The sequence below is a fragment of the Saccopteryx leptura genome, chromosome 10 (assembly GCF_036850995.1).
Source record: "Saccopteryx leptura isolate mSacLep1 chromosome 10, mSacLep1_pri_phased_curated, whole genome shotgun sequence".
In the NCBI taxonomy this organism is placed as follows: domain Eukaryota; kingdom Metazoa; phylum Chordata; class Mammalia; order Chiroptera; family Emballonuridae; genus Saccopteryx; species Saccopteryx leptura.
Window position 1 is genome coordinate 47,044,522 of NC_089512.1, and position 12,757 is coordinate 47,057,278.

Consider the following 12,757-nt stretch of genomic DNA (forward strand, 5'->3'; position numbering starts at 1 on the left):
ATTCTGAATATAAGTCTTTTTTATCAGATATATTGTTTTGCAAATTTCTCCCTCCCACCTATGCCTTCCCTTTTTTATTTTCCTGATAGTGTCTTTCAAAAAACAAGTTTAAAATTTTGATGAAGTTTACCTTATGAATAAATTCTTTTATGGTTCATGCTTATTGTGTCCTAAGAAATCTTTGCCTGGATGGTGATGCTGACTAGACTTGGATTGGTGAACATACAATGCAATATGCAGATGATGTGTTGTGGAATTGTGTACCTGAAACTTGAATAATTTTATTAACCAATGTCACCCCAATAAATTCAATAAAAATATTAAAAAAGAAATCTTTGCCTATCTCAAGATCACAATTTTTTTCCATGTTTTCTTCTAGAAATTTACTATAGTTTTAGCTTCTAAGTTTATCATCCATTTTTAGTTACTTTCCTCAGGGGCCTATTTCAGTGCTCCTGAGATCTATAACTTATCTTCCACCAACTTCTAATGTAAGAGTCAAACTTACCACCTCCCTGGCCTTCCCTCTTCATTCAATAGATCATTAAGTCCTGCCTATTTTATTCCCTAAAAAGTGCGCTTCTCACTACCACCAGTTTACTTTGCCCTAAGTCTCAAATCCTCACCTCAATTATTGTCTACTCCCCACACACACTCTATTCCACATCCAGTGGTCTTCCAGCACTCCATTCTGGTCATGCCAACCAAGCTCTTACTCCCACGGACCTAAATAATTCCTTCCAAGTAAGCCCTCAGATTCCAGCCTGAACATCCTTGCCTAAATCAAACTCCACCGCCCTACCTGCCATACAGGTTCTCTTAGCACCATGTACCTCTCTGAAAAGATTTGACTAATTGAAGATTTTAATTCTGTATGAGTCTTCCTTGAATGTTTTTCTTCTCCATCCAATCCATCTTTATGAAGCTAGGGATTGTTTCATCCATCCCCACACTATACTTGCAGCAAAATATGTAAGAGATGAATGAATAGATAAATTAGGAAAATGGAAAAATAAAGGGTTAGGCTGATGGCTTCAGTGATAAAACCAGACGCGAAATAGTAATAGCCTCTGCCCTTTTCCTGGCAGTGTGTGGAAACCTGCCAGTTCCGTGAAGGAAGGAAAGCCTTTCGATTATTCAAGGTAAGAACAGGTATACAATCCCCCACGGCGGCCAGAAATCACTCAACCTTGCATTGCTTCGGGCCCTCTCACTTCAGAAAGAGGGCGGGGCCAGAGGAGCTTAATTCCTGGAGCTTTGGACGGGAAGAATCCACCTGCTGCAACCCAGCGACACCTGAAGCGGCGCAGCTCAGTCGCCGCTTGACCGCGGGGTGGGTGCGCGAGCTGGGGGCGTGGCCCGCCTGAGGGCTGTTCCCGCCCCCTGCTGCGTGCGCGCGCCCGCCGCTGTCTCGCGCGTGCGCTGCCGGTCGGGGGCGGAGGTTGTGGGCGGTGGCAGCGGGCGCACGCGCTCTCGCCTACTCTAGCCGGTTAGCGCTCCCGCGCAGGGGCTGAAGCGGCGGTGGCGGCTGCAGCGGCGGCTGCGGCGGCTGAGGTGGTGTGGGGGGAGGGCCGGGAGGGAGGGTAGCTGGGTGGGGGGATGGATCGGGCGCGGCGGCTGCAGCGGCTGGAGCCGGCGCCTGAACTCGAGCGACGGCGCTGGCGGAGACGCAGGCTGCTTCTCCCCTCCCCGCCGGTGAGTGAATGCCCCCGCCCCGGACTCTGGTAGCGGCCGCGGCCACTCACGTCCCCTCCGTCCCGGGTGGGGAAAGTCGTGTGGAGAGCGTGGCCTGGCGGCATTGCCGACGCGGGCCTGGCCTCACCCCTAGCGGCTTGACTCAGCTTGGTCCGGACCCTCGGTCGCCTCCGTTCGAGGCTTAAGCCCCGGGCCTAGGACTCGACCCCCCAGCATCTTGCTGGGCCTTTTCCTTTCCCTGTTGGTTCCGCTGTCATTTTGACCCTGGCGTTTCTCGCTCTCCCCACACCCCTTGCGGTGCCCCCTCTCTGTACCCCGTCTTCAGGATCGAGGGGTGGGAGGGGCGTGTGAGGAGTTGGGCCGAGGCCGAGAGACTGGGAGCTAGGGGAGAGAGGTGTCTGAGGACCTGTGAGCCTTCAGTTGCCCTGGCGTCCACAGAAGTTGGATACTAATGCTCAGCCATTGCTATCTAAAACCAGTTTTGCACCTTTTGTTTTGATTTTAAACTTGTCGTTTAAGGAGGGGAGGAAACCTGCTGTACTGAGATGTGGGAGCGTAAGTGGTGCAAGGTGGGAGGCCAGGCTGGCTGGGTTCGGAGTGGCTTTTATTAGCTCGCTTAGAAAGGGACAATGGGCATACCTTCCCTAAAGGGCCAAAAATCCTTGCTTGCAAATCTCCCTTTTTCAGTCAAGCAAAGGTGTGGGTAGTTTTGTCCAGCGGTTGGTTTGGTTCATTCGTTAACAACATTGGTGAGATCCCCAGGTGATCTGTAGCAGAGTTTCTTAAAGCAGCCCACCCACTTAAGCGGTTGGCTAATTTCCACCTCCTCTTCTTTTTTGGTGACACCTTACATATTAGTCTTGGTAGATCCTACCCCAATGTTTTTTGTAAGCTGCCTTTTCAACCTGACTTGTCATAGTGGAAAGGAAGATGAACGCATAGACACTAATCCAAAATGGATGCTCTAAGTCTGACATACTCATCAGAGGTACCTGTGCCATAAGCATCTCTATGAAAAGTCTGAATTCCTACTTTCGCTAATTATTAAAAAAAAAAGGCATTCAGGGCTTAACAAGCAGGTAGCTGCTTTTAAAAGGTGAAAGATTTATGCGATCTGAAGAGAAACCAGAGTATGGGGTAGCTGCTTTTAAATAAAACAGAACTTGAATTGTTTATGCCTTCTGAGCAGTATCTTACATTTTGAAAGTCATTAGTTAACTAAATACTTATCTTTGACATACTAGTGTATAGAAATTGTTGCAAAGCCTGGAGGAAAGAACCTTATGGAAATATTAATATGTTACATACATTATTCCCCCAGGAAGGAGATACATTTTTTTTTTCTCCACTGTATACTAGAAGAGTGAGACCCCCATGGATGAAAATGGTGAAGGGATTAAGAAGTACAAATTCGTAGTTACAAAATAGCCCTGGGAATGTGAAGCTCAGTATAGGGAATATAGTCAATAATATTGTTATAACTATGTATGGTGCCAGGTGGGTGGGTCACTTTGTAAATATATATTTGTCTAAACACTATACTGTACACCCGATAGTAATGTAAAATATTTGTCAATTGAAAAACTGAAAATTTTCAAATTAATTGAATAATAAAATGTAAAAAGGTGAGCCTACAATTGTAAGTAGGTGGTAGTTTTACTAGTCCTATGTAGCAAATGATGTTTTTAAGTGTGATTTTTAGTTCAACAATACCTTGTCCTCTACCAACAGAGTTGGCTTGTCTTTTTTTGAAATCACACACCCATTCTCTGGCTAGTATAGAAAGATTAAAAAGCTACTTCTGGTCTGTGGGTGGTAACCTTTTAATTTCTAAAGAATTTTCAGCTACTTACAGAGTAGATTACTGATCAATGGCATAGGAAAATTTTAGATATTAAAAATTCACTAGTATGTGATCTAGATCTGTAATAATTATGAGCATTTATTTGTATTTGGCATGGTATAGGTTCTGTGTACTCTGTGTAGGAAATGAGATTTCTCAGAATATTTGCATCTGAAGATGAGTGTTTTGACACGTTGCTGTAGTTGAGAGAATCTTTTATCAACACACACACAAAATGTGCAATTTGATGAAGAAACCCAATGATATGGATAGTTGGTGACCACCATTACTTTAAGCAGTGTTCTACTAGAATATCTCCCCTTTTCTGCAAGAGTTTTTTTATGCCGGTCTGTATGTACAAAACCTGTTATGACTGAGGACTTAAGTTTAAACTCCCTGGTGTGGCATTTATGGATCACTGATTAATTTATTCATCAAGTATTCATTGAACTCTTGTTCCAGGATTTATTCTATTATTTATTTATTTATTTTTACAGAGACAGAGAGTCAGAGAGAGGGATAGATAGGGACAGACAGACAGGAATGGAGGGAGATAAGAAGCATCAATCATCAGTTTTTCATTGTGACACCTTAGTTGTTCATTGATTGCTTTCTCATATGTGCCTTGACCGTGGGCCTTCAGCAGATCAAGTAACCCCTTGCTCAAGCCAGCGACCTTGGGTCCAAGCTGGTGAGCTTTGCTCAAACCAGATGAGCCCGCGCTCAAGCTGGTGACCTTGGGGTCTCGAACCTGGGTCCTCCACATCCCAGCCCGACGCTCTATCCCCTGCACTACCACCTGGTCAGGCCCAGGATTTATTCTAAATACTGGGCTTCAGTGGAGGAACAAAGCCTATATAGGTCCCTGCCCTCATTGGGCTGTATTCTGTGTGTGTGAGAATGAGGATAACAAATAAGCAAATAGACAAGATAATTTCAGGAAATGCTGAAAATCCACGATTAGCAAACTTTTTCTGTGAGGGACCAAAAAGTAAATATTTATGGGCTATACAGTCTCTGTTGCAGCTACTCAACTCTATTGTTTTAGTGCAGAAAGGGCCACAGGCAGTACATAAACCAGCTTGTCTATGTTCTACTTAAATTTTGGATACTGAAATTTGAATTTCACATTCTTTTCCCACATCACAAAATAATCTTTGATTTTTTTTTTTTTATTCATTTTTTTTTTTAGAGAGGAGAGGGAGAGACAGAGGAGAGACAGAAGGGGGGAGGAGCTGGAAGCATCAACTCCCATATGTGCCTTGACCAGGCAAGCCCAGGGTTTCGAACCGGTGACCTCAGCATTTCCAGGTCAACCCTTTATCCACTGTGCCACCACAGGTCAGGCTAATCTTTGATTTTTTTTCCAACCATTTAAAAATGTAAAAACCATTCTTATCTCAAAGACCACACAAAAACATGGATCAAGCTGGATTTTGCCTGCGGGCTGTAGTCTGACCCTTTGTAGAAAAAGTTTGCAGACTCCTGGTATGAACTAATACAAAAATAAAACAAGCTGAAAAGTGAGTGGTTGGTTAGGGTGGTGTAGAGGTCTCACTAGGAGAAGGTATTTGAATTGTGGCCTAGAAGATGCAAGAGCTTTCCTGGCAGATGAAACAGGAAGTGCAAAGATCCGCAGGTGGAAACGAGTTTCTTTGTTCACCAGCATTGAACTTCCCCACATACCCTGTCATTCTTGCCTTTGTGTCTTTTTTCATTGTGTTGTTCTTAACTAGGTTGTCTTCCTCCTGTCAGGTTTTTTTTTTTTTTTAACTTTTTTTTTTTTTTTTTTTTTACAGAGACAGAGAGAGTCAGAGGGAAGGATAGATAGGGACAGACAGGAATGGAGAGAGAGGAGAAGCATCAATTATCAGTTTTTTGTTGTGATACCTTAGTTGTTCATTGATTGCTTTCTCATATGTGCCTTGACCGTGGGCCTTCAGCAGACTGAGTAACCCTTTGCTCAAGCCAGCAACCTTGGGTCCAAGCTGGTGAGCTTTGCTCAAAACCAGATGAGCCCGCGCTCAAGCTGGCGACCTCGGGGTCTTGAACCTGGCTACCTCCGCATCCCCGTCCGACGCTCTATCCACTGCATTACTGCCTGGTCAGGCAGGGTTTTTTTTTAAATTTTTTTATTTTTTAATTACTGATTTTAGAGAGGAAGGGGGGGAGAGAGAAACATCTATTTGTTCTTCCACTTTATTTATGCAATCATTTGTTGCTTCTTGTATGTGCCCTGCCCTGACTGGGGATTGAAACTGCAACCTTAGTGTATCAGGACGATGTTCTAACGAACTGAGCTACCCTGCCAGGTTGTCAGGTTTTTGAAGTCTACCCATAATAGTATCTAAGATTTGGAAGAGATGTTAACTTCTTACCCAGTTGCTCTCCTAAAGTGTTCTTAGTGATTTTTCAGCCTCAGTTTAAACACCTTTGAAGACAGAAAATTCATTACTTTGAGGTAGCCTATGCCATTTTTAGATAGCTCTAATTGTTAGAATATTCTTCTTAATGTTGTGATAGGATTCAATATCTTTATCTCCTTTCCATGGTAACACCTGACATGGAGTAAAGCCTGCAGTGGGGTGCACCTCATTCCCAGGATTTGGTTTTAAAGTCAGTGCATGAGACAAAAATCACATAAGATGAAAACTATACTCAAAAATCCGTTATGTCGCTTAAAAAGTATAGTGTGTTTGTTTTTGTATATGTAATTGTGTATCATTCTTATGTATTCTACAGACTGAGAGCCCCTGAGTTTGACTGAAGGAACAAGAGGAAATAAATTATTATGTAGATATGTAGGCCTTCAAACAATTTTGCTTTTTTTAAAAAAGTTTTAGAGAGAAGGGAGAGAGAGAGTGTAAAAGAGGGAAGCATCAACCTGTAGTACTTGCTTTCCATATGTTCCTTGAGTGGGTAAGCCCAGGGTTTCAAACCGGTGACTTCAGCGTTCCAGGTCAACGCTTCATCCACTGTGCCACCCCAGGCCAGGCAAACAATTTTGCTTTTTAAAACAGCTGTCAAATACATAACAGAGTGGGGGACAGTGGAGAATTTTAATGTGTTCCTGCTTTCTTGCAGGGTTTATTTTGTTGTATTTTTACGTTAGGCCTCTATTACATTAATAAACGTTTAAAGATGTGTTGTGAATATTAAGTGAGATATAAGGAAGCACCTGTCACATGGTAGTGGTTAATAAATGCAGGATTGATTTGGGTCTAAATTTTTGCTTCATTGGGCTCACATGCACACTATCCTTTGAAAAGTTTTAGAGAAGAACTGGGCCACCTACTTCCTGTCTTTCCAAACTGGCATTTCCTGTTGTGGCTCTACTGAACAGCTGTCACTGTCTGTGTCCTTGAGTGTTGGTCACATCTTAACATAGGTCAGCTGTTAAGTTAAATGGGTATATGATGTATGTAATTCTTAGTTCTGCCATATGACCCTTCAAATATTTGAACACTGCTATGATGTCTCCCAGTTAAGCCTTTACTTTTCTCAGTGCTAAATATTTTCATTTCTTTTAGTTTTTTCTTATTTATTTACTCTTCTGATTATTGTAACTGTATCAATTTAGTGTTCTTTTTACTTTGGTACTCTGAAGTACATTTAAGGTACATATTCAAGTTTTAGCTCCTTGATGAAGCCTTCTCTCTTAATTCTAGACCTTCTCTATATTTCTAATATGCTTTTATCTGTATGTCTCAACTTAATGTTATTTTTGTATTTTATACTTGTTTTATAAGCATTTGTCATACCTCACAATGAGCAACAAACTTCTTGAGGACCAAAACCATATTTTCGACGTCTTTTATGTCCCAGACGCACTAACATTTCAGGCATACAATAGATTATATATATTCTATAATTTAAAAATATAAGCTATTAAAATAAACTTTAAAAAAATAGATTTTAGAGAGGAAGGGAGATGACAGGAACATGAATCCGTTCCTGTGTGTGCCCTGACCGAGGATCAAACCGGCAACCTCTGTGCTTAGGGATGATGCTCTAACCAGCTGAGCTATCCAGCCAGGGCTAAAACTTTTAATTTTAGAAGTGTTAGATTTAATGAATTATTGTGATGATAGTACAGAGAAGTTCCTGTCTTACATTCAGTTGCCCTTATTTTATTATTAACATCCTACATTAGTATGGTACCTTTGTCATAATTAAGGAACCAATATTAATACATTATTACTAAGTTTGTACTTGATTCAGAGTTTCACAGTTTTTTCCTTGATGTCCTTTTTTGTCTTCCAGGATCCCATACAGGATGCCACATTACATTTAATAATCATGTCTCCTTAACTCCTCATGGTTGTGACAGTTTCTCAGACTTCCCTTGTTTTTAATGAAAGACATTGGTAACTTTGAAAAATAACTGATCAGTCACTTTTCCCCCCTTCTGTTTGGCATTTATGTACCATGTCCTTCAACGGGGGTTTGTCTGACGTTTTTCTAATGCTTAGACTGATGTAAAGTGATTTTGAAAGGAAGACCATGGAGGTCAAGTATCATTCTTATCACATACCAAGCATACATATTATTGATATGCCATATCAGTGTTAATGTTAACCTTGATCACCTAGTAGTATTTGTTTTCTTCACTGAGGTAATATTTGTTTTTTTTCACTGTAAAGTTAACCCTTTTGTTCTTCCCTTCCCGTACTTTCTAAGAAAGTCACAATGCATAACATAAAGTTAATGAGTGATGAGTTATGCTCTGCCTCCTTAAGGATGGGGTATCTACATAAATTTTGCTGTTGAAATTTTTCCAGCTTTGGTCATTTGGGAGCTTTTCCGATTGGCTTCTGTATCTCTTCCCATTGACATACTCTGATGGTTATGTGTGTGAGCGCTTTTCGTTCTGACAACATAAAATTCCTCAGGCTCATTTATTTATTTTACTTTTTTTGCGGGAGAGAGACAGAGAGTGACAGACAGGAAAGGAGAGAGATGTGAAGTATCATTTTGCAGCACTTTAGGTGTTCACTGATTGCTTCTCATGTTTCCTGAGGAGGGGGTAGGAAGGGCTCTGGCTGAGCCAGTGACCCTTTGCTCAAGCCAGCGACCTTAGGCTTCGAGCCAGTGACCTTTGGGCTCAAGCCAGAGACCATGGGATCATGTTGATGAGCCCATGCTCAGGATGGTGACCCTGCATTCAAGCCGGCGACCTCAGGGTTATGAACCTGGAACCTCAGCATCCCAGGTTGATACTCTATCCACTGTGCCACCACCAGTAAGGTGAGGCTCATTTTTTATATGTCATGCTCCAGCCCTATAATTGGTCATTTTTCTGAGGAACCCTGGTTCTTTTTATTGGAAAATAGTATTAGAAGCCAAGATCTGGCTGCTAAGTGTGCTAGTTGTTACTAGAGTATTGTTGCTACTAGATCCTCTGAGTGAGGTAGCAAGATGTATGTGTATATATTAACCTATATATGTACATATATCTATAAATAGTTCTGTATGTAACCATTTTTATTAAGCTAAACATGAATTCATACTGTCTCCAACTCTTAATTCCTTATTTTTAAATTTTTATTTATTTTTAGAAAGAGAGGAAGGCAGAGAGAGAGAGAAACACCGATTTGTTGTTCTACTTATTTATGCATTCATTAGTTGATTCTTGTATGTGCCAAGGGTTGAACCTGCATATCAGGATGACATTCTAACCAACTGAGCTACCGGGCCAGGGCTCCAACTCTTAATTCTTAACACATTGATCATTCTAACCTTCTCCACTTTACCAGTAAGAAATTTGGCCATCTGTTACTTAATTCTTCAATTCCAGTGTACATATGCAATGATTTTAGAATGATTAGTCTGTGCCCCAGTGGGAAATGGCTTATAGTGCGTATGTATCCTTCATTTTCTTTAGTCTTATAGATTCCACTCATTTTCAGTATTACCTCGGTCAGCACTATATTCTTCATCCTTTGTGAGGTTATTTCATATTTATAATATATTTAGATTGCTTTGTCACATTCTGCATTTCATGCTGAGCTCCCTATATTTCTTAAATGATTATTTAAAAATTTGCATACATTGTTTATTTTTTAAAGTTATATAGGTTTTGTCTGACCTCTGGTGGTGCAGTGGATAAAGCGTTGACCTGGAAGAGTGAGGTTGCTGGTTCGAAACCCTGGGCTTGCCTGGTCAAGGCACATAGGGGAGTGGATGCTTCCTGCTCCTCCCTCCCTTCTCTCTCTCTCTCTCTCTCTCTCTCTCTTTCTCCCCCTCTCTTTAAAAAATAAATAAATAAAATAAAAAGAAATTAAAAAAAGTAGTACATCATATTGAGGGTCAAGGATTATAGAAAAATATAAAAAATTTAAAGTTATATAGGTTTTGACAGACTTTTATTATATTCATCATTACAGTATCATATAGACTAGGTTCACTGCTCTAAAAAATTTGTGTCTCACTGATTTAACCCCCTCACACACACCAGCCCCTGTCAACCACTGATCTGTTTACTGTCTCTACAGTTTTGCCTTTTCCGGAATATTAAATTTTAAAAAGTATTTTTGAAGTGATTTTTATGAACAGAGCATTTTGTTAAGTAGTGGGAGATACAGGCAGTATATAACTAACACTTAGAAACATGTTTATTTACTTTTATATTGAAGTAAAATTCACATAATACAAAATTCATAATTTTAACCATTTAAAATGTACTGTTCAGAAACTTTTAGTTCATTCACAATGTTGTGCAACCATTACCTGATTGTGAAATATTTTCATTGTTCCAAAAAGAAACCCATATCCATTAAGCAGTCTTTCATCTCAAACCCTGGCAATCATTAGTCTGATTTTTATTCGTATGGATTAGCCTACTTTGGACATTTCATTTAAATGGGGTCACGTAATGTATGGCCTTTTGCTTTTGGCTTCTTTTACTTAAATGTTTTTTTATTTTATTTTATTTTAAATGAGAAGCAGGAGGCAGGGAGGCAGAGACAAACTCCTGCATGGGCCCAACTGGGATCCATCTGGCAAGCCCCCTACAGGGTGATACTCTGTCCATCTGGGGCCACTGCTCCGTTGTTCAGCAACTGAGCTATTTCAGTGCCTGAAGCAAGGCCATGGAGCCATCCTCAGTGCCTGGGGCCAGATTGCTTGAACCATTCAAGCTGTGGCTGCAGGAGGGAAATGTGGGGGGAGGAGAGAGAGAGAGAGAGAGAGAGAGAGAGAGAGAGAGAGAGAGTTGGGGGAGGGGTGGAGAAGCAGATGGTTGCTTCTCCTATGTGTCCTGACCAGGAATTAAACCCAGGACTTTCATACACTGGGCTGACGCTCTACCACTGAGCAAGCTGGCCAGGGTATTTAATGTTTTTAAGCTTCATCCATATCGTAGCATGTTTCAGTATTTAATTCCTTTTTTATAGATGAATAATAATTTACCATATGGATATAGTACATTTTGCTTATCCATTCATTTAATGGACATTAGAATTGTTTTCACTTTTTGGCTATTATGAGTGATGCTATGAGCATTCATGTATCAGTTCTTTGTTGAGCATGTAACAAATTCTCCTGGGTATATAACTAATTTTTTTTATACATTTTATTTTATGTTGAAAGGAAAGTTACCTAATTTATTTGGGGTAAAGTGCTGAACAGTGATACTCTGTCTTGATATAGTATTTATCAGTGAATACAGAAATCACGTAATTTTCGTGTTGTAAATATGAAATAAAGAATTTTGGTTCAGATGGGGTAACAGTAGGTAGCCTTCCCCTAGAATTCTGTTAGACGACTATCCTGAATGATGTGTACCATTCAGTTCCCTTTCTTAGAGTAGCAAGTCTTGCGCACTGTGAAGTTGGATTATAAGATCTGCTTGTGGTTTTAAGGAATCCTAAGTGTCTGAATTATTTTTAACGTTATGTATTCAGAGGGATAGTAGGCAGGATTCCCACTCTGTAATCTATTTGGCATCAGTGATACTGCAGAGGTTTTATTCATGCTAACCACATTCCCTCTGAGGTTTGGACTTATAATAAAGTGGCATTAAATATTAGTGTTTTCTTTTTCTTATTTTGGAACCTAACCCTAAGCTTTGTTTTGTAGTTACTGCTTTGATAACCTTTGCGTTTATTTTATTTTATTTTTTGTGTGTGACAGAGAGAGGGACAGATAGGGCCAGACAGGAAAGGAGAGAGATGAGAAGCATCAAGTCTTTGTTGCGGCACCTTAGTGGTTAACTGATTGCTTTCTCATATGTGCCTTGACGGGGGAGGGGGGATCTCCAGCAGAGCGAGTGACCCCTTGCTCAAGCCAGCGGCCATGGGCTCAAGCCATTGATTAACCTTTGAGCTCAAGCCAGCGACCATAGGGTCATGTCTATGATCCCACACTCAAGCTAGCAACCTTGGACTACAAGCCAGTGGTTTTTGGGCTCAAGCTAGTGACCATGGGGTTGTGTCTATCATCCTATGCTCAAGCGGTGACTCCATGCTTATGCTGGTGAGTCCACACTTCAAGCTGGCGAACTTGGGGTTTTGAACCTGGTTCCTCCGCATTCCAGGTTGATGCTCTGTCCACTGCTACCACCTGGTCAGGCGACAGTCCTTTCAGTTCTCTCTTGTGTCTTATTGTTTCCAATGAGAAGTTGGCTGTCATTTTTTGTCCCTCTGTACATAATGTGTGCTTGTTTTCCTCTGGCTGCCTTTTATTTTTCTTTCCATTATAAAAATTGTTTTACATATAATATATTATATACTATCTTAACCATTTTTAAATGTACTGTTCAGTTTTTTTTGTTTTTCCCTTTAGACTGGTGGTCAGTCTGAATTTTTTTTTTTTTACAGAGAAAGAGAGTCAGAGAGGGATAGACAGGGACAGACAGACAGGAACGGAGAGATGAGAAGCATCAATCATTAGCTTTTTGTTGCGCATTGCGACACCTTAGTTTATTGATTGCTTTCTCATATGTGCCTTGACCGCGGGCCTTCAGCAGACCGGGTAACCCCTTGCTCGAGCCAGCGACCTTGGGTCCCAGCTGGTGAGCTTTTGCTCAAACCAGATGAGCCTGCGCTCAAGCTGGCGACCTTGGGGTCTCGAACCTGGGTCCTCAGCATCCCAGTCCGACGCTCTATCCACTGCGCCACCGCCTGGTCAGGCTGTTCAGTTTTTTTAAGTACATTTATATCATTGTGGAACCATCAGAACCATCTGTCTATCTCTAGAACTCTTATCATCTTGCAGAAC

At 41.2% G+C, this 12,757-nt stretch overlaps 1 protein-coding gene across 1 annotated transcript in view; it reads left to right on the forward strand.

Annotated features, from left to right (window-relative positions):
• Window positions 1-1,612: 1,612 nt before the first annotated feature.
• The window catches only part of TMCC1 (transmembrane and coiled-coil domain family 1), a 265,968-nt gene continuing 254,823 nt past the window's right edge, over window positions 1,613-12,757 (forward strand). The window contains exon 1 of the mRNA XM_066351879.1: window positions 1,613-1,695. The gene's annotated coding sequence lies outside the window, so the exon portion shown is untranslated. The remainder of the gene's footprint in view (window positions 1,696-12,757) is intronic.